At 35.1% G+C, this 26,985-nt stretch overlaps 1 protein-coding gene across 3 annotated transcripts in view; it reads right to left on the bottom strand.

Moving 5' to 3' along the window:
• NEGR1 (neuronal growth regulator 1) overlaps positions 1-26,985 on the bottom strand; it is an 837,537-nt gene that overhangs the window by 280,934 nt on the left and 529,618 nt on the right. The window lies entirely within an intron of this gene.

Raw genomic sequence — 26,985 nt, 5'->3', positions numbered from 1 at the left:
GGTACTTAACCTTCTAATTTCTGTATAAGTCTAATTACATGAAATAGAAGTGGGGGTTTTGAATTTTTTACTTTGCTTTTCTGTTTGGAGTTTCATTGTAACTACTGTATTGTAAATGATGGAAAATAATTGCACATGTTAACAAAATAAATTGTGTTATATTAAAAAAAATAAAAGAAAGCTGGAGGAAAGACTCTTCTAGACCTGCTCTTTAAAGCTTAAAAACAGTGGTCAATGGATGAAAATTATCTAAAAGTCATACAGCTTCAAGTAAGAAAAAGTCTGACACTTTTTAAAGGTACAGAACATATCTTAGACAACCAAAAAGCTAGCAACACAATATTCAGTATCCAAGTATGAAAAGATTACTATATACTGAAATAAGCAGGAAACTGTGAACAATGAGAGGGAGAAAAAATCAATTAATAGAAGAGATCTAGAAATGATAGAGATGATAGAATGATAAAAAAATTTAAATATTTGATTATAAATATTTTTATAACATATTATATATATTTTAGCTAGCTCAAGTGTTTAAGGTAAAGTGTGAATATAGTGAAAATTAATGTGAAATTTATAGTGGAGATTCCTGACATAGAAACACAAAATATTACAAGGGAAATATTAATTGGCTGAAATTAAGAGATCAGACACTGAAGAAAACAATATACTAAACTTGAAAGCATAGTAAGGGTAGTTATTATACATCCAAAGTAAAGAAGGAGGAGGAAAAAATACTAATATTTAGTTAAATAGAAGAATCTCAGTGAGCTATGGAACAATATAAAATTTTCTTAGATAAAGTGTTGGGGACCTTTAAAGTGGGTAGGAAAAAGTATTTGAAATAATAAAGGCTGAATATTTTCCAAATTTGATGCACACAATAAAATGGCAAATCCAAAATGTTAAAAATCTCCAAGCAGGATAAACACACATAAAATCACTCCAAAGCACATAATAAAGTTCCTGAAAGCCAGAGAAAAAGAGAAAATCCAAAAAGGAGCCAGAGACAAAATACACATTACATATGAATAAGGAGAAATGTCTTTTTCAAACTTCTTACAGAAACCATGCAATCCAGTAGACAACAGAACAGATCAGAATAAAGGTCTATACTCAGTTCTGTAAGCTTCAACTTCCAGAAGTTAAAAAAAAAAAAAAAAAAAAAAGGACCGCCTGGGTGGCTCAGTTGGTTAAGCACCCAACTTGGGCTCAGGTCATGATCTCCTGGTTTGTGAATCCAAGTCCCCTGTTGGGCTCTGTGCTGACAGCTCAGAGCCTGGAGCCTGCTTCAGATTCTGTGTGTGTGTGTGTGTCTGTGTGTGTGTGTGCGCGCGCACGTGCACCCCTCCCCCATTCACACACCCTCTGTCACTCTCATAAATAAATAACCATTAAAGTTTTTTTTAAAGCTAGAAAAATAACAACCTAAAGTAAAGAGAGTTGTGGGAATAATGAAGAGTGAGTATCTGTAAAGTTAAAAATGGACAATTAATAGAATCAATGAAACCAAAAGCTACTCTTTCAAACAAAAATCACTGAAATGTATGCAACTTAGCCAGACAGATAAAGAATAAAAAGAATGACAACACAAATTTTCAATTTCAGAGATGAAAAAGAGGACATTACTATAGTTATAAGAATGACGGAATGGCCACTAAGCAAGTATTAAGAAAAACTACCTACCATTTAACTCAACAATTTCAATTAAATGGGTAAATTCATTAAAAGGCATGAAAGTTGAAACTGATTTAGAAGAAATAGAAAATATGAATAGTAAATATATATACAAAAATAGGAAATGAATTTGTAATTTAAAAAATTACCAACAAAGAAAACTCAAGGGTCATGTTTATTAAGACTTTACGAAAGAGGGGCATCTATGCAGTTCAGTCAGTTGAGCGTTGGACTGTTGATTTCTGCTCAGGTCATGATCTCACAGTTTTGACATGGATCCCTCCACGGGGCTGTGCACTGACATGGAGCCTACTTCAGATTCTCCTTCTCTCTCTCTCTCTCTCTTTCTCTCTCTCCCCCCCCACCACTAGCACTCTATCTCTCTCAAAATAAATAAATAAACACAAAATTTAGGAAGGAAATAATACACATATACAAATTCTTTCTGAAAATGGAGGAGGAGGAAATCTCCCAATTCATTTTATAAGGCTAGCATTATTCTTAATATCAAAACTAAAGAAGTCAAAAGAAATTAAAAAAAAACACTCTTAAACATAGATACAAAAATATTTTAACAAATATTGAGTAAACAAATTCAATAATATTTAAAAGTGATAAAGCATCATGACTAAATGTGGTTTATCCCAGGATTGAAAGGCTAGTTGTACAACTGAAAAAAAATTAAACAATATAATTCACCATATTAAGAACAGATTATTAAGAGTGACAAAAATATGAGTATCTGAGATACAGATAAATCTGAGAAAATTCAATATTCATGTATGGAAAGTAAAAGTTTCTAGAAACTGATAATTGAATGATACTTTCTCAACCTGACAAAAAGTTTTATGAAGACCCTACAACTGACCTCATATTTTATGATGTAAGGGTAGTTTCCCATCCAAAATGAGAGTCAAGGCAAGATTGTCCACTCTGATCTATATCTCACATCTCATATTAAAGTAACTCAACCAAAACCATTGACCTAAATGTGAGTCACAGAACAATAACTATTCTAAAAAAAAACAAAGGAGGGAATCTTTGTGACCTTGACTTGGGCTAAGAGTACTTAGATGTGATACCAATAGCACAGGCAACATAAGAAGGTGTTAATAAATGGAATTTCGTCAAAAAATAAACAATGTTTGCTTTGCTAAAAACACCATTAATTAATGGAAACCCACATAATGGGTGAAAACATTGTAAATTACATATTAGAGAACTTGTATCCAAAATATATAGGGAATCTCCAAACTCAGGAAAAACATACAATCTAATGAATAAATAAAAAATTTAAACAGATACTTTACTGAATAAAAATACTTAGATAGTAAATAGGCATGTCAAAGATAATAAACATGATTAATCATTAAAAACATTAGGAAAAGCCGAGAGCCTACATGGCTCAGTCAGTTAAGCCTGCAACTTCAGCTCAGGTCATAGTCTCAGGTCTGTGAGTTCAAGCCCCTCACACACCCCTGTCAGGCTCTGTGCCAACAGCTCAGAGCCTGGAGGCTCCTTCAGATTCTGTGTCTCCCTCTCTCTCTGCCCCTCCTCTGCTCACATTCTGTTTCTTCATCAAAAATAAATAAATACTTAAAAAATTAAAAAAAAAAAGAATGTTAGGAAGAAAATCAAAATGAGATTCTGCTGTGTGTGTATCAGAATGGCTCAAGCACACACACAAACACTGATTAGTGCTGATGGGAGGAAGCATTCCTGGAGCTCTCCCATATTGCTGGTGGGATTGCGGAGTATTACAGTCCTTTTGGAAAACAGTTTACCAGTTTTGCATAAAACTGAACATGCATTTTACTATGTGACCTAGCAATCTCAATTCTAGAAAAATGCAAATCTATGTTTACACAAAAACTTGCATATGAATGTTTATATTAGTTTTATTGACAATTACTAAAAAGTGGAAACAACCCAAATGTCACTTCAACCAGTGAATGAGTAAACACACTGGGGGGTGTGTTTATATATATAGTGAAATACCATTTATCAATAAAATTATTCATTAATATATAACATGGGTGGATCTCAAATACATTTTACTAAATGAAAGTTACTAGGCTCAGATGGTTACATGTATGGTTTCATGTATAAGACATTCTAGAAACAGCAAAACTGTAGGGGTGAAGAATAGGTCAGTTTGTGTTGGCATTGGGAGAGGGGAGGGTGTTTGACTATAGGAGGAAGGCATCTTGGAATGTCTTAGTCATGAATCCATTCTGTATCTTGACAGTGGGTATGGATACAAGAAGATGCATTTGTCAAAACCCATAGAATTTTTGTACTACAAGAAGTGATTATTTACTTTATGTAACTGTAAAGACAAAAGCCTACTGACTACACATCCACTAAAATGGTATAATTAAAAAAGATTTGCAATACCAAATACTGGTGAAGAGGTAAAGCATATAGCACTGCTCTCTCTTAGGAACTCACATCAAATCCCTCCGTTCTAGTCTTTTCAGTCCTACAGAGAAAGAGAGAGTTCTAGGAATATTCTAATTTGGTTCTTGGTTAATCACATTTTAGAAGTTCCACAGAGGTGATGTGAATTACACCTCATTTTGCTATCTGTTGCCTTAGGATTTCAGCTGAAGGTTCCATTTTAGCATCTTATTACATTAGCTTTGTGACCTAGGGCTTTCTGTGAATAATATACTCTCTACTCTAAGGTCTGGCCAGAGAATAGAACTTTGACTTCTTTGGTGTTTAATTATTATTACAAGTTCACATACAGGAATAGTATCCATAAAAGATTACCTGAAGGAAATCCATTCATTTCTTTAGCTTTTTAAAATTTTTCTTTTCAAAGTAATCTGGTATATCAAAAAACTGTACACTCTCACTATTTTATTTTGGTTCCTATTGAATTTCCTTTACCAAAACTTGCTTTGGTGTTATTGTACCCATCTTTATTATAAGAAAGACCATATGAAACTTCCTGTTACATTTTTATCAGAATAGTTACTGAGGCCCTGCTGCTATAATCAATGTATTGACTTTCTGAGGACCCATGGGAGAAAGTCTTTGTGCATTTTAGTACCAGGCAAGGCTCTGCTTCTGACATCCTAATTTGCTTTGATATTATGATCCATGATCTTATAAACTGTTTCTCTTTTTTCTAGGAAGCTGGGAAATTTAGAGCCAAAGATAAAGGAAAACATACTTTTGATGTCTCTATGCTTAATGGTGTTTTGAGGATCATTACATAATATGTGGGTAGATCAGGATATCATAAATAAGAATAGCCAAAGCTATTTGGAAAATAGCTATATTACCTATAATGGAAGAGAACTGTGTTAAAATCAAATAGATTAGATGATTTCCTACTGTATATTACCATATCTTACTTTGTGTATAAGCAGAAATGTTTGCCCAGCATACAGAAAACAAAGAAGCACAGGGTCTAATAGGAAGGGTCTAATAGGAAGGCTATAATAATTAGAACACCACCTGGAAATCATCTAAGAGCATTTAAGTGACTAATCATAGTGACGCTTCATTTTGCATTTTGAGGAAGTAGACATATACCCACAGTTACTGCAAAATGTGTTCATATGGATGGTCTTATTAAAAAAAAAGAAAAAAGATATATTATGACAATAACAGAAAAGGAAATAATTAAGATTGTGGGCTTTGGAGTAGAGGCACTAGATTTAGTATGATTTGGGTCAATATTTTTAACCTTTAACGGAGTCACTTTTGTCATGCGAACAAAGAAAACAATATCGACTTCATAACGCTATTATGAGCACCGAATGCAAGAATATGTATAAAGCCCTGTGGAAAATCCTAATACAATCAAAATGAACATTTTTATTGCTAAAAATTATTAATAAAAATAAAACTGAAATTATGATTCAGTGCTTATAGTGTTTATATTGAAGAAGTAAAAATTATGTTGTCAAATCTCACAACATAATTTGATTTTGTTAATCAAACCCTACAGAGCCTGAAATGCAGTTTAATAGTTTAAAGTAAAAGAAACAACTCATATGCTTATCCCTATCAGGCAGCATCTTATTTATTCAGCAGAGCACCAACAGATGCTTTCTAACTGCCATCACATAGTTTGGATTAGGTGACTATTTTTCTGGCCTCTCTATATTTGGTGCATTTGAGATGCATTTTCCCTGGAAAATAGTGATTCAATTTGCAATGGCAAGTTTAGTCATTGTTTTTCCTTTCCACATTTAAACTGGGGGTGGGGGGGAAGTGAGGTAACATAGTTTACATTATACTGGGGAAGAAATGACCCTCTACCTCCTTCCCAGCCCCACCCTTAACACGCACACTTTTTTCAAGAGGAGTGCATCACAAAAAGGGAGTTCTTGAAAAAGGAACCAGCTGTTCCTGTTTGCAGGTTGTTTGTAGCGAGGCTCTGCTCTGACCAGGTTGAATCCATTACGTGCTACGTATTATTTACGTCTCTATGAACGGAGCCATATGTTACTGACCTGCACCGTGTGAAACCTCTATTATGTTCCATTTGAAAGTACTGTAACTTACCTGAATGAAGTCGGCAACATATGCTATAGTCTAATAAAACTGTCTTCTCCAAGTGACAGTAACTGCAGTTACCGAAGATTCAACTGGGTATCAGGAAATACTGCTGACACTTCTACTGTGCCTGTAACTCACTGTATGGCTTTATATGTCCTCAACATATTTTTTCCTTATTTTTGCATCTGCAAAATAGGAATTGTTTTGTTCCTAGTATTACTCTTATTGAGTCAACTCCAGTTATGGACTCTCCTCTGTCATCTAAAACAGCTCAGTGCCTCTATAGATCTGTAGAGCTAATCCTAATTATGTGCCACCACTCTATTATAGTTTAAAATATATCAGCACTCATATATCTAATACATATCTACATATAACTGAATACATATATATATATACACACATATATTTTAATCAAGGCCAAAGATTCAGTCTACCACTCTTTTTAAAGCTGCATTTAATACCAAATAGTACTTTGTTCCAGAAAAAATGTAATTCTTCAATAAAATGCCTTTTGACTAACATCATTAAATATTATGGGCTGAACTGTGTAATCCCAAAAAATCATACATATGTTCTGCAGTACTTCAAATGTGATCGCATTTGCAGATAGGGTTGTTAAAGCAGTAATTAAGTTAAAGTGAGGGGCCTTAAATCGAGTATGACTGGTATTTTGTAAAATGAAGAAATTAGGATACAGGTGTGCACAGAGGAAATACGCTGTGAAGGCACCTGTGATTCATCCACCGGCCAAGGAGAGAGGCTGGGAACAGACCTTTCTTTGAAGCCTCAGAGCCTTCAGAAGAAGCCACCTGTTAACACCCCGACTGGGGGCTGTGAGCGTCTAGATCGGTGAGAGAATACCTGTCTGTTGGTTAAGCCACATAGTCTGAGGTACTGTATTGTGGTAGCCGTGGCAATCTAATACAGATGGCATACAAAGACAGCAAAGGCAGATCTTGTCTGTTCAGGGACATTAACTATATTTAAAATGCTTGAAACTTGACATATTGCCCTTATTATTGGTTGACTTTTCATTCCAATTTTTACAAATTCTAAATGTTCATTTCTCTTATTTATCCTTGAAAAGCACACAAAGTATTATAGGGTGTATTTAAGAGTCTTTTTTTAAAAATACATTCTATTATTTAAAAAAAAAAAAGGAAAAATACTAGTGGAATGTAAAAAAATCCAAGCAGTAATCTTTCATTATTCCTTTTCTGTACCCTTTATATGCTTCTGTCTATTCTTATACTTCATTCTCTTCCCAGTATATCTCTTTCTGTATGCTTTAGAGTCTGCCTATTTGTCCCAATCCCTTGATCTCTCTTACAGGACTTCAGGAAAAAAAAATCCATAAGATTTTCTGTTACGAGCAAAAAAAGAATACTTCTTACCTCATATTTGATATTGGTGCTGGGAAAAGGGATAAAGTAAGAATTTCTGTTACAAGGTAGTTTAGAAAAGAGTTTGAGATCATAAAATTGTACCACTGTCTAGGGAAAGAGTTCTATAATCCTTCATGGTTTTGCCCCGAACACATTACACTTTCGCTTTCTGCATTTCCCTTCTGGAAATGAACCAACAGGATGACACATAGGCTTAATGAGAGGTTCTGTTCTTAACTCCCTATTCTCCCTATAGCCATGAACTTAGAAAAATTAAAGAACTCAAAAGTTCTGGCTTATTAATACATAGAAATGCTCATTACATTTCTTAAAGAATGAGAGGTAACAGGATGAATGATAGAATAAACCATGAGTGAATATACACGGTAATGAATTACCTGGCCTTCTTGGAGTTTGACCATCATTGCCTCTCCTGACACCGCCCCCCGCCCGTGCCACCCCAATGCCTTCTACCTTCTTCTTGGTGGATCTGGAATTAATATAAAAAAATAGAAGCAAAGCAATTGTTACCATCATCTTCTGAAGACCTCAGGCTACCGATGATGGGGAAATCTATCAACATTGTATTTCTGTGTCTTTCCAGCATTTCTGGAAAGACTAAGTAGACCCCACTAACTTTGAAATGTCAAGACCAAAGCGAGAAAGGCAAAAAATTTACAGTACTTAGGATTCAAAAATTTCTAGTTTTACAAAATATAATATCATGAACCCATAAGGGAACTGCTCAACATGATGATTATATCTTATATAGTACTTGTTCACTAAGAAGAAGAAATCTAAGCTGAAAAGGTCATTGTGATAAAGGTATACATAATGGAACACAATCAATCTTTTGAGTTTTAGATACTACTATATGATTATAAGAGAAAATAAGAAGAAACTGACAAGTACATTGAAGAAAAAAATGAATGCAAAGATGATAGATCTCCAATAGCAATTAAATGTGTTTTTAAACAAATAAAGCAAGTATTTCTATTGTACAATATTGTGACAGTATATGGGGGAATATATTGGTTGGTGATTGGACTGGTGAGCCAATATATTGGCTCAGTATAAGTGACACAATCTATTGACTCTATCAGTGCTGACTCTATGCAATAGGAGGAAGAATAAAACTTCTCTGAAGCCATAAATGCCTGTGTCTACATAGATAAACCAGAGAGCAGTGTATAAATGATCTATGCACATATATGGTTGATGTGCTATAGCGGCATCAAAAGCTTTGCCAATTATCAAACATATCCACTGCTAGTTTTCCTCATGCCTAAAGTTCCTGTCATTATAATTATTCTTTTAGTTGAACACATTTGTACCCCTAGAAACTCTTGCTTAAAATGCAAACATGTAACTAAGAAGTAAAACATATATAAACCTATTGGTACCTATTTCTTTAAGGGGCCTAATGTCAACCAAGTCCTCGCTCTACCTCCCTGTAAGTCTAAGCAAATTACCTGACCTCATTTCAACAGCCATGATTTTATTCTTTGGTACATTTGTCATACCAAAGCAGCCAACAGGGAGAGAAGGAGATATTGGGCAAAATAAAGTAGAATCAGGTTTTGTTTGTTTATAAAAGCTACTAGATAGATGCTTTCATTACTTCCAAATGTCCACTTTTGTCATAATATGCCTAAATGTGAGCTCCATTATTCACAATCCTTGCTTCCTGTGAACTTGTTCTCTACAGGAAATCAACAGTTTATTGGGAACAGTGAGGTCAATAGTCATTTCTTCAGAGAAAACATCAGCTAGCACTGTAATAGCCTTCCAAATATAACAGGTGGAAGCGAGTCAGATTAGATAAAAGTGTTAATTTATTTATAGCACAACAGCGGAGAAATCACAGATGCAACAAGTTTGCACATTTAAACACAAATCATTGACCCTGCCAGAGATTTAGGAAAGTAGATTTATTTCCAAGCTATGAAAAGAATTTTACTGAAAAATCATGTGTGCTTGGCAATTCTTCCCTGAAGATTTCTGGTATTCATGTCACTTTTCTTTTTTAAAACTTATAGAAAGTTGATTCCACATCCTGTAGTCTCAAACATACTCTGGGGAAAACAGGTCTTCAGCTGATGATGGAGGTCATTTGCAGAAATACACCACAAGTCATATAGAATGCTTTGAAAGGAAGCATTCAATGACATTCAGTCATTCAGTAAATATTTATTGACAAAGCATTCTGTGCCAGCCATTACTCTAAGAGCTGGGAATATAAAGATGAAGCACAGGCCTAACATTCCTGTTCCCATTGAACGCTCAGTCTATCAAGGTATTAAAAAATGGATAAAAGTCAATACAGAAGAGAATATCAGATAATTTGTATATAATGAGGAGGGAATTAAAGTAAAGCAAGATTTCTAAAATTTGGCACTACTGATATTTGGGCCCATGTGATTCCTTGTGTGGGAGGGTGCTGGTCTGTCCCTTGCAAGATGGTTAGGGCCTCCCTGGTCTCTATCCACTAGATACCCTCTCTTCAAAATTTTCCCACACATTTCCAAATGATCTTTGGGGAGCCATGTTATCTCTAGCTGAGAACCACAGAAGTAAAGTGATGTGATAGGGACTGTCTAGTCACTGGATGAGTGGGATTTGATAGTCCCCAAAGGCCATTTAAGCTGGGACTTCAATGTCATAGAGGACCATACATGTAAAGACTCAGGAGAGAATGATGGAGGCAAAGGGAATGGTTCGTGTAACAGCTTCAAGGCAGGAACAAAAGGGGGCAGGTTCAAGGGACAGAAAGGCCAATAAGGGGAAGAGAATGTGAGATGAGAATGGAGAATAGAAGTTCACATACGGTTTTCCTACAGATAAGTTTTTATTTTATTCTAAGTATACAGAGGTGCCATTGGAAGGGTTTTAACAATGAAGTGGTATAAGCTGGCTGATGTTTTAAACTAATCTCTCTGTTTTTTTTTTTCTGGAAAATTAATGGAGAAGGCATATGTAGAAGATGGAAGACTACTTAGGAGGTAATAACTGCAGAAACTTAGGTGATAATGGTTTCAATTATCTGCCAATATATTTTTTTTAAATATAAGACTATAAGGAAGCATCATTGGCGTTTATACATTTTACATGTCTGTTTTCTTCTCATACTCTTTTTTTTGTGCATAGACCATCTATTCTCTTTCCTATCCTCAGACATACAATAAATCATTCTATTTTCATAAATACAATACACAAAATTTTTATTTATTTATTTATTTATACATGTTTATACAACATTTCTTTTATTAATTATTTACTGGATAAAATTAAGCTACATTAAGGGATTTAAGAGATAAAATATGATCTCTGCCATTATAAGCTTACTTTTCACTAGTATAAGTTTCAATGACAGTATATTATGCCCATAATTTTTATTTCCTACAGTCAAGATCGTTTAGAATTTGCTTATCTTATCTGTATGACAACAACAAAGAATAATGGGAATAAATGGCCATGAAAATTAGATAGGTTTTTTTTTTTTTAACTAGCTGTGGGCAACTATTTTTAACCTTGCTTGATTTATTTCATTAGCTATAAAACACAGGAACTATATATTTTGCATGGTATTGCATTAATTATGAGAAAAACTGGTCTCTTAATGCACATTTTGTTTTTGTTTTTAACAGCTTTAGTCAGATATAACTGCCGTATAATAAACTGTACACATTTAAGGATAGTTGTGTAACTTTTATCATATGAATATGCCCTCTAAACCATCATTGCAATTGATAATGAACATATCCATTACTCTCAAAAATTGTCTCATGAACCTTTGTAATCCTTCCCTCCAGCTTCTCTAGCCCCTATAATTCCACATCCAGGGAACCACAACTGTGTCACCATACTTTAGTTTGTATTTCCTAGTATGTTGATAAATAGACTCATACCCCTGCTTGCATAGTTTCGGACAAAAAAATACACTGTCCTTGTCTTTGTTCCTCCATTTATATTGTATCTTTTTTCTCTGGCTGCTATTAGGATGTTTCTCTTTTTTTGCTGGTTTTTAGCAATTTGTTTATGATGTATCTTGGGATAATTATTTATTTTCATCTTTCTTGGACTTGAATTTCATTGAACTTTGGTCTCTGGGTGTGGTATCATAGATCTTTGTCCTCAGTTACTAGAGCAGAAGACCTAAAACCCTTGAAATTTCCTGAGTGACACAGGTGATAGGAGCATCTTTTGTTCTCATGAACGGACTCTTGGTGGGGCTCTATATTTCTTCAGGTTGGGAACTGCTCAGAGAGTCTAAAAATTGATTAGAAGTTTAGAACTTTTCACTCTGTCCCACAATTTCTTTCTGGGGGAAAGGGCTGGAAATTGAATGAGGGGCACCTGGGTGGCTCAGTTGGTTAGGCATCTGACTTTGGCTCAGGTCATTATCTTATGGTTTGTGGGTTTGAGCCCTGCATTGGGTTCTATGTGGACAGCTCAGAGCCTGGAGCCTGCTTCAGATTCTGTGTTTTCTTCTCTCTCTCTCTCTCTCTCTCTCTCTCTCTCTCTCTCTCTCAAAACTAAACATTTAAAAAATGGAAATTCAATTAATCACCAACAGCCAATGATTTAATCAGCCACACCCATATAATGCAAATTTCATGAAAACCCCAAATTGATGGGGTTCCAGTGAATGCATCCATATGCTGGTATACCCCAACTCCATGGGGACACATGCTCCAATGCTCAGGACTCTGCTGGATCATTTCATGTGCCTCTTTATCTGGCTTGTTCATTTGTATCCTCTATAACAAACCAGTAAGTATAAGTATAGTTCATCATTAAATTTTGCAAGTTGTTCTAACACACTTTGAATCCAAGGAGGAGTGTGTTGGACCCTCCCCCGCTCCCATAACCCCCCCTGCCCAATTATAGGCAGTCATTCAGAAGTGCTGGTGGCCTCACACTTGTGGGTGGTATCTACAGTGTTGGGGAGGGAGCAGTCTTGCCTTAGAGATTGAGCCCTACACTGTATGAGCTGATACTAATTCTGGGTAAACAGTGTCAGAATTGAGTTTCTGAGCATCCACTCAGAACTAGAGAAGTGGCGTTGCACAGAACACCAGTTATTTGGTGTGAGGAGGAAAATAAAAACTTCTGAGTTTATAGCTTTCACCAAATTTGGGAAATGTTCCATAAGGCACTCAATCTTTTAAAAATTATTCCTTTCTCCTCTCCTTTGGGGAATCCAGTTACATAAAGATTAGGCTATTTGAAGCTATTGCATAGCTTACTGGTCCTAACTTCATTTTAAGAATTTTCTTTTCCCTGTTGCATTTTGGATAGTTTCATGGCTATATATTAAATTGAATATATACTTTATTATAACATCTAATCTACTTTAATTAATTTTTTAAATATTTATTCTTGAGAGAGACAGAGAGAGTGTGAGCAGGGGAGGGCATAGAGAGAGGGAGACACAGAATCCAAAGCAGGCTCCAGGCTCCGAGCTGTCATGACAGAGCCTGATGTAGGGCTAAAACTCATGAACTGCGAGATTATGACCTGAGCCAAAGTCGGATGCTTAACAGACTGAGTCACCCAGGTGCCCCAAATCTACTTTTAATTGCACCTAGTGTTTTTTTTTGTTAATTTTCCACATGATACATTATAATTTTAGTCTTGAGAAGTTCATTTAGGGTCCTTTAAGAATGTGGATAGATAGAATTACCAAATAAGGTATTAAAACAGTTTTCAAATCTGTATTAGATATGTGCAAAAAGTAAAGACATTGAATATCTATCATCTATCTATCTATTATCTATCTAACATTTGTGTCAGATCAATTTTGATGAACTGATTTATCTCCTCATTATGGCTTATATTTTCCTACTTATTTGCCTGCTGGGTAATTTTTCACTGAGTAGCATACATTGTTAATTTTACTTAATTGATTAGTGGATACTTCTCTGTTATTATAAAGATCTTGAGCCTTGCTCTCAGAGGTATTTAAGTTACTTGATTTTTTTAAAGTAACTTACATTAAGTTATTTTTATTTTTTTAAGTCTTTAAATATTTTTTAGGTGGGACTAGCACAGTGCTCAATTTAGGGTTAGTTATTCCCTTATTCCCACATTATTTCATATTTCAGGCACTGTTACCTTTAATTCTTTTGGGCGATTCCCCCCCCCCCCTGTCTGTCTCCTGAGTTAGTCGTTACTTGTCTGCAGAGCTCAAGTTTCTCTTCTCTCTGTCTCTGTCTCTGTCTCTGTCGTTCTCTCTCCCTCTCTCCCTCCCTTCCTCCCACCTCCCACCTCCTTTCTCTCTACTCCTGCTCCTTCCCTTTTCTGCCTCCTACTTTTGGGTACTTCGTCTTGATGAATCTCACTATCTTGCTTTCCCTGGACTTTCCTCTTCATCTTCTCATCTCTGTGCATCAGTCACACTCTCCTTGAGGTTCACTTCCCTACACCGCAGCCTTAGCTACCATCTCAAAGCAGTAAGCTGGAACAACTTTAAGGCTGTCCTCATTATTTTTTGTCTCTTGTCTCTGAGAAATCACCATTTTCCATTGTCCAATGTTCAGTATATTCCACACTGTTGTTTTGCTTATTTTGTCAATTTTTTTGGTGTGTCTTTGAGAGAGGAAATCTGGTCTCTATTACTTCTTGGCTGAAAATGGAAGTCAAGATGTTTTCAAAAGATCTGGCCCATAGAAGGATCTCCATAAGTAATAACAGCTGAAGTTTAATATGTGTCAAACTTTTATACTTGGTCTTCTAGATATACAGGGACCTATCCTAGGTTCTTGATGTACTTGTATTTTCTCTCTGTGACCCTCTTCCTACCACTCATTCCACTCACTTCTATTTTATCGGAAGTTTTACGGGTATAGACCTCTCACCTTGATAATTCATTGAGTATAGCCTTAGGATTTAAATTTTATCCATACCAGTAAAGGTTGAGAAAATGAGTTAAATACATTAGCAGCAGTTAATTCTGTGGCCCTTTTGGTTTTCTACCTTAATCTTTGGTTGTGGGCATCACAAGTAAAGGGAAAATGCTGAATTTCAAGATTAATCATTTTCTATTTTAAGTAACTGTATCTTTCAAGTTAAATAAGCAGACCATTCAAAACCCAATGTTAATTTTCTCAGTATCTCTAGGGTATTTATTTCCAGAGTCCACTCTCAGGAAATCTCTGTAGGCAGGGCTTTGCTGCTGTTGTTATTATTCTTTTGGAGAATATTCCCAGGGACTTAAAGTTGTCATCCTATCCTCCCTTTCTGTTTTCTCTGATATGCTTCTTAATTGGTTTTAGATTATGGCACAGTTTCTCGTCTTTATTTTGCAGCTTGGGTAGGGTAATGTCTTAATGTCATTGCTGCGTCTCGGTGCTGGAAGAACTGACTTTATCTGCTCAGCATCTCTCTACTTCTATATAAGTAGCATTTGTTCTTATGAAAAACATTTTGTTCTGGCTGGAAAAAAAACCACAAAAAAACAAATATGCTTTCTTCAGCAAGTGGACTATGCTGAGACACTGATCAAAGATAGCTTCTTGGTACTGATTCTTGCAATTTGATGGCAAATTGCTGCTGTTGTGAGTTACTAGAGTTAGTATTTAGAAAACTTTGAGAGTACTTGCAAGATCCTATTGAAGTACAGCTGTTACTGTCAAGTATTAGCTGCGATTTTTTTCTCTGTGAAATCCAGACTCTGAGAGTTTCTTTTATACTTTTTGCAAGTAATCATAAAGTATGGATTTTCAGTCCCATTCAGTTTTGGAGTGAGTAGGAGAAAGAGAAATTATGAGAGATTTTTCTGATTTTTCCTTCTTATCCCACCCACAAATACAATGTTCTTTTGCTCTAAGGGTGCCACATGACAACTGCATTAGTCATTACTCTTTTCTTTCAAACTGACAGAAATTCAGTTTAAACTAGTTAAATAGAAAGGGAAATTTGTTGTCTGAGGTAATGCAGAGTCCAACGTTAAGGGGTAGTAGCAAGCACTCAGGCGTTTGTCATCAGAATTCCCAAGATTTACATTTCTTGTTAATATTTTCTCTTATGTTGTTTTCTACCCTCAGTCAGGTTTCTCTATGTGATAGCAAAGACAGCCCCCATGCCCCTATCTTTATATTGTATGTAATGTCCTTAACCTCAGAAGGATCTGGATGTTTTTTTCCAGTACTCAATTTGTCCCCCAAAGCTCTGATAAATTCTGTGTGGTCACATGTCCATCTCTAGAGCAATCAGTGTAGCAAAGAGAATTAGGTAATCGTACTGTGGAAGCTTTCTTTCCATGCTCTTGCTGGAGCTCATGCTGGAGGAGACACAGTGAAGCCAGGATATGCTCATTAACTAGGAGAGTTCCTTCCAAGAAATACGAACTTCTATTACCAGAGATGAAAGAAAAAAATGCTGGGAATACAAATGGAACAAATATCTACTAGTAACACCTCAGGCATGCTTCTGTCATGTCGCCTACATTCCTCATGTAGAGCCCAAGTCCTCTCAGGTTCAAGAAATAGGACGTCTTCGCTTTGGCTAGCACAGGACTGAGGGTTACAGCATCAGCAAGTTGCTAGGCTTTCTGCCATCTTATTTATTTCCATTTTTATTAATCATCAATAGTTCCAACTAGGTACCATTTATTATCTGAAGCTGGATTTTATTTTCTGTAGCACTACCGTGAAACTCTGTCATTTGTTTCTCTATATTCCTATCCACTTCTTTTCAATTTCTTATCTAGATGTTCTTCTATTTCTTATAACTTAGTTTGTTTTGCTGGTCAAGTTTTAAGGTCATTTCTAAGTGTATATAAGTTTAATATACTACATGGAGAGGCAAATAAATAACTACTTTGAATAAGCATCAACAAAATGAATTCAGGATATGCTAAAAGCTCTATGAAATTGGCAAGCTGAGTGACTAATACTTTGATAAAGGATTTTACTAATAGTCATGCCACAGGCATTAAGAATTTACTAGGTTCCTAATATATTGCTAAGCAATAAAGAAAAAATAAATCAAGAGAGGTAGGTAGCACTAATGTAGCTCTCCAGGAGGCTACAGTCTGATTCAGCAAACATATCAGGATTACAAAAAAAAGAAAAAAACAACTAATATAAGAAAGAGCAGTTATTTTGTGTGTGTGTGTGTGTGTGTGTGTGCGCGCGCATGTGCGAGTGCTGTGAGGTGAACATCACATATAATAGCAGTTCATAGAGTGAAGCACTTAGTGACATCTTTGAGAGAAAAGCAAGTCTTGAACATTCCGAAAAAAATGATTTGCATTCACGGAGGGCACTTCCAGTCAATGGAAAAGGAACAAAGGACCTTGTTCTATATATGGTAAGGAGTAGTCCTAAATCTGCTTGAGCAGTCTGTTAGGTCTATGCTAAATAACAGCAAGAATGCCCTAAGAATTGCTGGTGGGGTATGAGGCTTTATTAATATAAAGAGTTGGGAAGCAACTTCACAGGATGTTAGAAAGAGGCAACAACGTTTGACACTGAGTAACTATGCAGCAAGTCATAACCTCAACCATTTAATATGAGGAGAGGTGTAGAAAATCATGCAATCAAATTTTCATATAGGCTCATGGTGTGAATCCCAATGAACAGAGGAACAGTTCCTAGCTCAGGCAGAAAGATCATGACTAGAAGTTTCTAGTCAGAAAGGAGAACACTGGCTGAAGTGGGTTGCTTTTATAGGTAAGGCTTGAAGGAGCCAGTGAAAGGGTCATTTCAATTCAGTTCAACCAGTAACACAACCAGATTCTGGAAGGAGGAGACTTGTGCAAATAACTGGTGACATAGAGGGATAAATCAACAGATTGGGGCCTAGAAAAATGTGTTAGAAAGGTGAGGACACAAGAAGCAGAACTGACCTTGCTATTGAGAAAATTCCTGGTGAGGTCTGTGTTTCTCATTTACTGCCTTTCAGGACTAGCATTGAAACACGGATGTGAGTGTGATGGAGGCCACAGACCTAACACATGAGAACAGTTCTATATTCTGAATTTCTATCTTTTCTTACATGTTCTTCACAAATATTTTATTGATACTCTTGTACAAAATTCTTTCACCACAATTAATGCTGCTTCTTTCTCCACTTGATTTGAGAGTAGATTTTACTGGCTGTGTGATTTTAGGCAACTTACTTAACCTCTCTGAACTTCATTCTACTTCTCTGTAAAAATGAAAACAAGAATAACTGCTTCTTAAAGTTTTGAAGATTAAATGATATAAAATGTATCCTAGCAAACAGCACAAAGCTATACCAAGTTCCTGTTTAGTAATGAAAGTTTCCTTCAGTTCTTCACTACTTCCTTTCTTCTTCTTGCCTTCATACCTTTGTTCAAATGTCTCTTTTTCAGTGAGGCTACCCTGACAACCATATTGAAACTGCGACATGTTCCTCCCTGCTCCAGCATTCCCAATCCACTTTGCCAAGCTTTACTTTCTTCCCATTTCATTTGATCACTACATGATTTCATTTAATACATTATTATGATTCATTATTTATGATTTATTGTCCATATTCCTCACTGAAATGAAAGCTCTCTAAAGAAACTTCTGACTGTTTAGTTCACTGCTCTATCCTAAGTTCTGGCACATGATAAGCTCTGATAAATACTTATTGAATTAATCAAGGTTGTATTTTAGTAAAGAAATCTGAGACATGCACATTAGTAACTTCACAGAACTCATTATGAGATATAACTGAAGAGTTTTAGTAAGAAAATAATTAATTTTTTTCTTTGACTGGGAGATGATACTTAGGAGACAGAATCCAAAGCTAAATTTTAAATAAAATTGGATAAAAATTGATCAAAATAACTTTAAAATGGGAAATCTCTGTTACATCTGGTCATTGGAGTGGGGGACCAGGAAGATGAATTTGGTGACAGACACAAACTCTAATGCCACAGGGTATGTGAGGCCTTCTAAAAATGTTTTTTACAATAAGGAGATACAGACAACCCAGAGCAATTGATTAGAAAAATAATTCATCTGTGTACATGTTGCTGTACATAAATAACTACTATTTGTTCTATAAATAAATATGATTTGGTAAAGTAAAGGGACAGGCAATCAGTGCATCAGAAGGAGCTGCTGAAGTGCTTATTTTTCACTCCAATCAAGGAGAGAATTAATAACAGCAATAGTGAAGAACCAGGAAATAAATTGGAAAAGGAGATAAAATTCAGAAAGTCTAGAAATAGGTTTACACGTTTAATCTGAAACTCATGTTGAGATGATAATGATGACCTCGATAAAATAATAACAACAAAACACAACAACCAGAGCAGGAAATCCCACAATTATTTTGGTAAAACTTCTAGGTCTTTCTGCTTGACTAAGGTTTGTGAAAGACAGTTTTTAAGTCATATGTCATACATATATCACATTGTCATATAATTTCCTTGCACATATATAAATCTTCTCTGGAAAGTTTATATGACTTTCCTGACTCTGAAAACACATTTTTGAAAAGCATTTTCAATTCACTACCACATTTCCAAAATATGATCAAATAGATGATTAACATCTATAATTATGAAAAGTCACAAAACATAATTTAAAACTTTCCAGTATTCAAAAGCATCTATTTTAACTTAACTTTAGTAGCCAAATTGTTAGACATTTAAGATTCTTCTTTATCCATCCGTACCAACAGATTTCATAGGGGCATATGCTGCTGGTATTCAGAAGTACTGATCTCTCTCTCTCAAAATATCTCTGTGTCTGTGCCTTTATTTATTTAATTAGTTAATTATTTTTTTAATGTTTATTTAGTTTTGAGGTGGGCTCTGTGCTGACAGCAGAGAGCCTGATATGGGTCTCAAACTCACCAACTGTGAAATCATGCCCTGAGCCAAAAATGGCCCCGTAACCGATTGAGCCACCCAGGCACCCAATCTGTGTGTGCTTTTATAAAGAAATGACCATGGAAAGGTAAGTGAAAGATCAGTAACAAGTAAGAAAGGGTTTAATTTTGTTGTTTTCAGGCTTTTTCTTATATTTTTTCTAGTAAGCCTTGAGGCTCAGATAAGCAAGAGAAGAAAGCAGTGAGATTTTGTTCTTATGTGGATTAGTGATTTCAGCAATTTAATGAAGATAAGACCAAGGAGATCATTCTTATGGACAAGACGATACGGCAGAAAAGTAAATTCTGTAAGATGAATTTTATGTATTATGTATTCTACAGATTTTTCCTCATTTTTTAAGCCAATATCAGATATATTTTGTAGAATAAAATACACAGAACTCAACTCTGAGCACTGTCCTTCAATGAGCTCCCTCTGTTCAAAATGGCAGTACTGCCACACGGCCATCACTGGGTGATTATACAACTCTCCTGAAGGGCAATTAGGGTGTTGAGCACTCACTCTGATGTCTCCAATCACACTTTCTATATATAATATATATGTCTGTGTCTGTCTGTCTGTCTGTCTATCTATCATCTATCTATCTACCTTAACAGGCATTGCTGTTTGGAGGTGGTTCTTTTGATAAAAACAATGATGCAAATTGAAAAGGATACTTTTGTCAGTCATGACTGTAGAGATATGAGTTTCTTTTTTCTTTTCCCAAATTTAATTTAAAAACCACACTGCTTCTTTCTTGGCTCCCTCCAGTGGAGCAGGCAAAATTGGACTTGCCTAAAATGATGGTTACTGTTCTATTTCTCTGCAAGAGAAGATACAAGATCAACAGAATGTTTTCATATATAGCATTTTCTGAAGACTAGTGAGTTACTAGCACATAACTATTACAGAAGACTGGTGTAAAATTGTTGAAACTTAATTTTAAGGTGGTTTAAAGTTTTGAAGTAATAGCTTTATGAAAACCTGATATCTACCTTTATCCACAAATGAAAAAAGGGGAAAATCAATAAGCACAATCACTTGTTAGGCTTTTATTTACACTCTAACTGTGAAGATATTAATTAACTCAAATGAAAGCCTCCAGTTTTTATAAGACATTGGTGTTTATCATCAATGAATGATAAAATATTTATATTTCATAAGTATATATAAATTGAAGATAATCTTGATTTTATATCAAAGACCTAGGCTCAGCCAAAGTGTTCAATTTAATACTCATCAATTACTACCTTTAATTTATTAGTGACACATTCAACACACGTTATTGTGTCTTTTTTTTGTCAGCTTCCATATTATACACTTGAAATATAAAGCATGAGAAAAGTGTTTGCTTAATTAATATGCTTGTTCTTCTTCTGCATTGCAGATGTTTTGTCTTTAGCCTAATACTTGGTAATTTTAGAGAGACGTGGGAAGAAAATTTAATGTGACATTCTTCCACCAAAAAGTAAAAATTTGGGTATCAATTGCATAAGATTGCATTTCATAGTTCTTTTTAAACCAGGTCGGCATTGGTAAAACAGTGTCTCCTGCTAGTTAGCTGCAAAGCCCTCTGAGGACACAGGGCCTTTAAAAGAAACCAAGTTCACTTTTCTGATACTTCCTGAAGATTTGTCAATTTTGTATTATTAGAAATATGAATTTGTATGACTAATACATAAATACTCAAGAATGCTGAATTTTCTCTTCATTCCCATTGTCCCAGAAAGCAAGGGTTAATCAGAGCCTGCAGGATTGCATAAAGTGTGTTTTGGGGGATTGGCAGCATAGCCAAAACATCTACCATCAATAAAAATCCATTTTATAGGAAATTCTTTTGATGGGATTAGAGAGAAAAGGTTTTTCCATTTTCTTTCTTTTTTTTTAAAGAATTTTTTTTCTGTTTTTTAATTTATTTTTGAGAGACAGAGAGAGACAGCATGAGCAGGGGAGGGTTAGAGAGAGGGGGAGACACAGAATCTGAATCTGAAGCAGACTCCAGGCTCTGAGCTGGCTGTCAGCACAGAGCCCGACGCGGGGCTCGAACCCTCAAACTGTGAGATCCTGACCTGAGCCGAAGCCGGACGCTTAACCGACTGAGCTACTCAGGCGCCCCAGTTTTTCCATTTTCAATAAGCTTGGGAAATATCGGATTAAACAGAAGAAGCATATTTCCATATTCCTGGACCTCTTTGAGCCTCTAATGTTCTAACACACACCGTGAACCTCCACGACAGGTGTTCTCAGCTTTTGTCAAGGCAATATAATCAAAGGACAGGTTTTTGTTTGTTTATTTTTTTTCCTACAGAGCATCTACTGGAATGATTGTTCCAAAGAAAACACTTTGAGAAAGCTGCACAGTGTGCTGATTAGCTTCAGAGATTAGCCTGTGATTTAAAAGGCAAGTGTATCTACATTTTAATACTCAAGCATCTGATATATCTGCTTCTTCTTGGAAGAGAAAAACATTGTCTTTGTAGAAAATGATAAAAATCAGTGAGGGTTTGAGGGTGGGTGGCACTCAGATTGTTCTCGTGGGAACAGTTTGCAGATGTGCCTTTTAACATCTGAGTGGTCACATTCCCGCACTGAACTTGAATTATATATATTACCCAAATGAGAAGAAACACTTTCTTAGAAATTTTACTCTACTTTCGAACTGCAGCTTGCCCTGCTCCAAATATTCTCTTATTCACCACCCTGCTTCCAGTTTGTAAAACTGTAAATGTCACTTGCCCAGATTGAGTGGAAGTTAGTAAAGTAGATCTGATGCATTATTTATATTTCAACTTCATATCACACTTTTGGCTGAAGAGCCCTAGGCTCTAAGAACTTTTCAATAAAGCAAAAATAATAGAAGTTAGTAGGAGACTGGAGAAGTTAAGACAGGGAGAATGAGAATGAGAGATGTAGGAAAAATTACAGGAAATACTGGCAAGTTATTCAGAACTCATTTATTAAAATAGCAGAATATAAAGTGATAGTAATATAATAATATAGCAAAATTGAAATGGCACACAATTAGATGTGTCCTGCATTGTATGTACAGTATCAGTTTGAAAAGGACAGGACATGTCAATGACAGTTTTCTAAAAACAAGAAACTTGATGTGTTATGCTCTCCACCTGCTCCCCCCAAGTACAGACAACTTATGCATTTCTAACTATGATGCTGAAACTTCCTAAATTGATAAGTATAGAAAATTTCACTATTAATCTCCAGATAATCTCATTACTTTCATATTTTTCTGAGGTTCTCATTAAAGATCCCAGGTTTTCTCATAATATTGAAAGACACTGATTCACTTACTGCAGCATGGGAAGAGTAGGGCTGATGTGTTCCAAACATTACCAAAGACCCTAATGATGGGAGAGACTACAGAATTAACAGGGAGAAGTATTTGACTTCAAAATTGTGTTATTTCACAAAAAGAATGGGATTGGCAACTATTAGCTAAAGAAATGAAAGATGTGGACGGGTTTATTTATAGAGCTGGATTTCTGAACGGAGATGGCCTCCTTCAGGTTATATCTCTGTCCTTGCCCGGCTGGGAGACCTTGGGCAAGTCACAGAGGTTGGGCAAGCTCCTCTAAATCAAGCCTCAATGAAAATCTGTAAAATAGAGACAATAATAGATAGAATCTACCTCATAGAATTCTTGGAAGAATATATTGACTTACTTTACATAAAGTGCATTAAATATTGCCTAGTATAGAGTAATAATTTGATAAATAATTATTGCCATTATTTTGACTATTACAAGCAACTTTTCTCCATTAATTATTCCCTTTTTTTTTCTTCTATATCAATCTCTGCACTGGCTCCTCCCTTTTGGTTTGATTTATCCAGTGTAAAAGTAAGTGTTCATGGATCATGCTTCCAACTGAATCTACCATTCCATCTTTCTCCTCCTGTTCCCGCCACAATCCATTGAAGCCTGGCCTCCCTCATTCCTCTCAGATGCAATCTGTCTTTAAACCTCTGTCATTTGACCCTTATTTCTAGAGTACCACCCATGACCTCCTACCCCTAAATGCAGTGAGCTCACACATATTCTTGCCATCTTTGCCTTTAATAAACTTAAATGCCTTTCCATGATCATGGAAACCTGGTCCTCTTCGGTCACTTAACTAGTTCTTCCCTCTATTTGCCACTTAATTATAGTCATTCTCCTAAGCACCACCCTTGGCATCTTTTAAGCTCAATCCACATACTTTCTATTTGGGAATCTCTTTTACTCTCTAAGTCATAGCTTGGTACCTTCCAAATGTCTTCACTAGATGTAACCTATTTCTTGATTTTTAGCACCAGTTAACACTGACATTTGCACGTGGATGCCTCATCAGCACCTCTAGCTCAGCATGTGTTTTCCCAGTTCCTGATTCTCTGATTCATCCATTATAATGCTGCCAGATTTAGTATTCATCTTTCAATCTACTCTTCAAATAGGACCTCTTTTACAGAGTCTTCTAGAAGCTTCAACTAAAATTTTGCCAGTACTCCAAGCTCTTGAGTCTCTTTCTCATCTATAGTTATTTTTACCTATATGTCAATTTTAACTCACCACTAACTGTGAGCTGTTAAGAGCCCAGCACATCACTATAATTATCAAAGTACTTCAAAAATGACATCGTGAACAAAAAATATGATATTTAATGAATAGGTTGCTAAATTGGATGACTGAATATAAAGGAAGACATTACCTCTTGAAATGGTAAGTGAGATGTAGTGATTATATGATTTGTACAAAAACATATGAACATAGTACAATTACAGACATTGGAGTAGAAGATTTTAATGCCTATGATAAGAACTGCTGAAATGAATATTTATATATACATTTTTATATAAGATGTGTACACATATAATTAAATTTATAAAATGTTGAAGTGTATAATTAATTATACACATATATAATTAAATATATGCAATATATAAAAAATATTTTGCATGGTATTTCAGATATGTCATTACCTATGTTATTTTTGTGATGATAGGTACCAGAAGGCAACAACTGAAGATGATTCATCCTTGAATAATATTATGTGCTCAAGGGCATTCGAGAAAAAATTATTTTTAAATTGTTACATATGAATCAAAGGGCTAGGTAGGACTGAGAAAGCCATTTACTTTATACCTCTGCCTCAGGGTTTAAAGTTTTACATTCTATTGAAATGATCAATTAACATTCAGGGAAAGAGAATGTCAATAGATTTCCGGACAATGTGCTTCAAAATTTCCCTAGATTTTTATTGTTTCAATATTTCATCATTTTCAATGTAAAAAGCTCAAAATTACTAGGTACCTTGACCAAAGCCAGATTATCTAATTAGTTAAAGTATCTGTATTATTTAAAAAAATACTACCTTCTAACATTTGAAATTATATTTTAAAAGTTTTTATTGGCTATTTTGTGTTGGTTCAATTATATATTATGTTATTATATCCCTTCTACTTTTTATATATTTGTTGAAAATACTTTGATGAATTTTATATTCAAAATAGTCTGGATTTTGACACTTAAAGATATTGTCAGATAATATAAACACATATATGTATCTTTTATAAAAACTATTTTCTTCTTTTGCGTGCATACATTCAGAGATTATAAAAATGTAAGCAATACATTTGGTTTTAAATACCTATTTTATAGTGTACCATTAAATTACCATTCAAAATGTACTTTTCCTGTCTAAGGTTAAGCAGCAGCACTGAAGAAAATCATACTGCCTTGCAATAATCAAGAATACACAAATTACCTTGTAATGGGCATAGAATACAATTTCTAGAAAAGGTTACGGTTACTTCTGAGTCTCTCAGGGTTGTGCAGGTGGTAAAGTTATCTGATGCTTGCTTCTAGGACATAGTTTAAATGGAATAAAAAAGTCCTTCTTAGACCAAAGTTTTACAGAATATGCTACAACTAGGAACCTCCACTGCAGTCAGTCCTTCAGGTTAATGCCTTCTAGTATCTGGAATAATACAAGTAAGTATTTGCCGAAGAATCAAATGCATTTTTAGACATGCTGAAAGAGAAGAAATGTGGATAACTATCTGCTTCTTTCACAATTAAGAAAAGCAAAATTCTGCAATTCTATTCCAACCAAACTAAAAATGTCAAGTGGTATTTAACATCACGAAGGCACATTTTGGATGGGCTCTGTGAGAAGAGACTGGAAGGAACACTTGAGAATGCAATGCAGTGAAGTTGGGTGCTTCCTAAAATTGTTCTCTAATATCTGGATGAGAAGAAATCAGAAACCATTCATGCATGTTTTAAGAAAAAAAAAAGTGAAAAAAGTCTTTCAGCTATAATAAACTCCAAGCAAAAGTAGAGCTGTAACCTGAATTTTAAAATAAATCTTTTTGATTTTTCAAGTTATGAAAAAGGATGTGAAACAGGCTCAACCATATTATTTCCCAAAATGTCTGTTAAAATGTGACCTTTTACTCAACTAGCTTTTCAAAAGTTGTGGAATTACAAATTCAGGTCTTGATTTTTCTACATATTTCATATTTAAACACCTCTAGGATAGAGGTAAGAAAATAACCTTTTTATTTATTTATTTTTTGTAGAGGAACACTAATGCTGTCTGAAGGCCTAGGCCTTAGTTCTTTCCATCCCTGAAAAATGGAAATAAAGGTATATAAATGTTATGGTTACTGCAACAAAAACAGAAGAAAGTAATGAAGTGGATAGGTGGACCCTCTCACTACGCAAATTGGTCATTTATCTTGACATTAGTTTTCAGAATTCTTAAGTATAAACATGACAAACAAATTGGACCTTTTTACTTAGACCTTTCTACTCCTTATCCTGTCAGAAAACAAAGTACAAAGACAAAACAAAACAAAACAAAACAAAACTAGCTAATTTTCTTACAGTGTTTACTATGAAGATAAAAGTTGGATTAAGAGCTTCCTCCAGATACCCCCTCATTCTTCCCGAACCATTTTTGGGATCTCTCTGGTTCTCTGCTTTACTTCCCATGTGGCTGTCAGCGGTTATGGTCCACTTAAGGCAACTGTGCCTTTGCCCAGAGTCAGTGCTCTCTGTTTCTATCAGATGCTGTCCCATGTACCTAAATAGCTATGGAGGGAGAAGGCCATTTTGGAGTAAAGACTTCTTGTCAATCCTCCTCCCTTACTGAGTTACTGTTATCCCATCTATTTCCCCTGAAATAGACCTCTAAAAACCTGCTGACCTCTAAAAAACCTGCTGACTTCACTTGTGCTTTTTGCAAAGCCTTTTATGATTCTCAGGATATTTTTTTTTTTTAGTTATTGAGATACATAGAATTGCATAATATGACTTCCCTGTTTATTTTATTTAATTCAAATAATTATTTCTATGTTTATTATTAAAAACTAAAGAGATCCCAATGACAACCAAAACACATGGATCAAAAACAAAAAATCAAAAACCAAAAACAGAATCCTTTGAAACCATTCTTACTCCTTTTTTTTTTTTTCAGCTTTGCTCAGTGCTTTATTGAACCAAGGCCCAAACAGATGACGCATCAGGGCCTTCAAGCACAGCCCCTCACACATCCTGAGGTTCAGAAT

Source organism: Suricata suricatta, chromosome 8, assembly GCF_006229205.1.
Source record: "Suricata suricatta isolate VVHF042 chromosome 8, meerkat_22Aug2017_6uvM2_HiC, whole genome shotgun sequence".
Taxonomy (NCBI): domain Eukaryota; kingdom Metazoa; phylum Chordata; class Mammalia; order Carnivora; family Herpestidae; genus Suricata; species Suricata suricatta.
Note: the sequence above shows the minus strand (reverse complement) of the source record. Positions and strands in the feature narration are given on the sequence as shown.